Raw genomic sequence first — 3,095 nt, 5'->3', positions numbered from 1 at the left:
TTTTTTTAGATAGTTTATGTAGCTCTGGCTATTTTAGAACTAGCTCTGTAGATAAAGCTGACCTCAAACTCTGAGATCTGTCTGCCTCCCAACTGCTAGGATTAAAGATGTGCACTACCATTGCCCATCAAGATCTACGTATGTATGTATTTTTTGTTAGACGTACGAATATTCCGTCTACATGTATACCTGCTTGCCAGAAGAGGGCATCAGATTCCTTTATAGACGGTTGTGAGCCACCATGTGGTGGCTGGGAATTGAACTCAGGACCTCTAGAAGAGCAGTCAGTATTCTAAACTGCTGTGCCATCTCACCAGATCACCCTAAACAAAAAGTATTTTTGTTTTGAATAAAATTTACTAGCTGGGTGTAGTGGTGCCAGCCTTTAGTCCCAGCACTCAGGAGGAAGAGGCAGGTGGATCTCTATGATCCAGGCCAGCCTGGTCTACAGAGTAAGTTCTAGGATGGCCAGGGCTACCCAGAGAAACCCTGCCTTGAAAAGCCAAAATAAATGAATAAGTAAAATGTATTTCTTTTTATATACCCAGGCTAATTTCAGACTCAGGGTTATCCTGACAGAGCCTCCCAAATACTGGGCATATAGGTATATGCCACCATGTCTTTTTAAAAATTTATTTTTGTGTATGTGCAGGTGCCCATGGAAACCAGAGGAGGGGGTCTGATGCCCTGGAGTCACTGGCAGTCTTGAAAATATCCAATGTGGATGCAGAACTGAATTTAGGTTTCTAAGAGAGCAAGTGCTTTGCCTGTTTATCCATTTCTACACAGCTCCCCTCAAATTGCTTTTCAGGAAGCCTAGGCTAGCCTAAGATTTCCTCAGAAGCCAAGAATGACCTTGAATTTTTGATCCTCCTGTCTCCTGACCTGGTTTATGTAGTGCTTCAGCTAAAGCCTTTGTACATAATAGGCAAGCACTTTTTTATGTGCATAAAGACTGTCCTCAGATACATCAGAAAAGGGCATGAGATCCCATTACTGATGATTGTGAGGCACCATGTGGGCGCTGGGAATTGAACTCAGCACCTCTTTAGTGCTTTTAACCACTAAGCCATCTCTCCAGCCCATAGGCAGGCACTTTACCAACAGTAATATTCCTAGTCCCCACACAGTTGCTGCTTGTTTATTTATCCCCTTTTGAGGCTTCTCTGGGTAGCCCTGACTTTTGTAGAACTCACTCTGTAGTGTAGACCAGGCTGGCCTCAAACTCAGATCCTTTTGCCTTTGCCTCCCAAGTTCTGGGATTAAAGGTGTGTACCACCACTACCAGGAGCCTTTTGTTTCAATGCTCAAGATATGGGATGAAATAGTAGTGACTGAAACAATGGACTGCTATTCCAGTGCCAGGCCTCTTAAGTTGAACAGCTTGACCTTAGATTATGCAAACAAAAACCAAGCAGGCTTGGTTAACTACAAATTAAAAAGCCATTTTGGGCCATGCAGGTGATGAACACCTTTTTATCCACTTCATGCTCTTGGGAGGCAGAGGCAGGTAGATCTTTGTAAGCTTGAGCTCAGCCTGGTCTACATACATAGCAATTTTTAGATAGCCATGGCTATAAAGCATGACCCTGTTTCAAATATAAGTGAAAAGAAATCATTTGGGGCCCAGGTGGTGGTGGTGGTACATACTTTTAATCCCAGCGCTTGGGTGTTTGATTCCAAGTTTGAAAATACACAAGAGCTGGGCCTTGGTGGTGCATGCCTTTAATCCCAGCATTTGGGAGGCAGAGGCAGGTAGATTTCTGAGTTTGAGGCCAGCCTGGTCTACAGAGTGAGTTCCGGGACAGCCAGGGCTACACAGAGAAACCCTGTCTCGAAAAACCAAAAAAACAAAACAAAAAACAAAAAACCACAAGAAAAATTATCAGCAGATAGTCTAAACTCAGTATTTTGTCCTTGATTTACTGCCTGACAAAGTGAACAAGAGTCTTAGGGCTCCTTTGGTTATCACTATGGGGAGGGCAACTGTCCTTTTCATTCTGCAGGATGGCTTTATTTCATTTGCTTCTATCGTTTAACAGGAAATTTACAGGACCGTGACTGAGTAAAGGAGATGGAGAACTTTAAAGCAACTGGATAAAGAGGCAGTGCCTTGCAGAGCATTCCAGTGGCATAGATGTGACAAGTTCCATCTTGGTACCTTAAGCTCCCGTCAGACTTACTGTCTGCAACACCAACCTCATAGGTGTTGCTGAATGTTAGCCTGGGTAGTAGTTTGTAGCCATCTCCTACGCATTTGCCAGTGATGAAATGTGTAGCCTAGTTATGGACCAGGGTATACTATCCAGACTGGTTAAGTCAGTTCTTGACTTGTGGGTCACGACCTCTTTGGCTCGGGCAGGGCAGAACGAACCTTTCACATGGTTGCCTAAGGCCACTGGGAAACAGATATTTACATTACTAGTCATAGATTCATAACAGTAGCAAAATTAAATTTATGAAATAGCAATGAGAATAATTTTCTGGCTGGAGGTCACCACAACCTACAATTCTAAAGGGCCCCAGTACTAGGATTGGGAAGCTGGAGAACCCAGTGTTTTAAGAAATCAGTTAATGATATATTTCTTTACTAAATATCTTAAGGAATACTTGTGTATTTCCTTCCAGTTTTGAAGGAAAGCTGGATGTGGTGAAACCTGCCAATTCTAGCACTTGGGAGGCAGAACTTTGAGGTCTAGGGCTTACACAAGGGAGTAACAGACTAGGTGTGTTATTTCAGAATTCTAGCTACACATTATTTTGTAGCAACAATGTTGTCCTCTTTCATCATGAGAACTAGGTGCTTTAGAGTACAGATTCACGAGGTCACAAGAGACTATCAAGATGTGTTTGACACACAGGCAAATGCCAAATTGTCCAAGGTTAACATTAAAATGAGCAGAAAGAAGCTGGGGATGTGCTATTTTTGGAGTCCAACATGAAAGAATCCCTGCTGGGTTTCAACCCCCGCACTGCATGAACCAGGTATAGGGTAGTCCTCTCGTCCCAGGACTTGGATGTGCAAAACCCACATAAAAAGCAAGTGGTCAGGGTGGCTACCTCAACAAGCTGCATCAGTAAGTTCAGCAAAAGAC

Source organism: Mastomys coucha, unplaced genomic scaffold (genome assembly GCF_008632895.1).
Source record: "Mastomys coucha isolate ucsf_1 unplaced genomic scaffold, UCSF_Mcou_1 pScaffold5, whole genome shotgun sequence".
Classification (NCBI taxonomy): domain Eukaryota; kingdom Metazoa; phylum Chordata; class Mammalia; order Rodentia; family Muridae; genus Mastomys; species Mastomys coucha.
The sequence above is the reverse complement of the archived record's forward strand: the minus strand, read 5'-3'. Positions refer to the sequence as shown.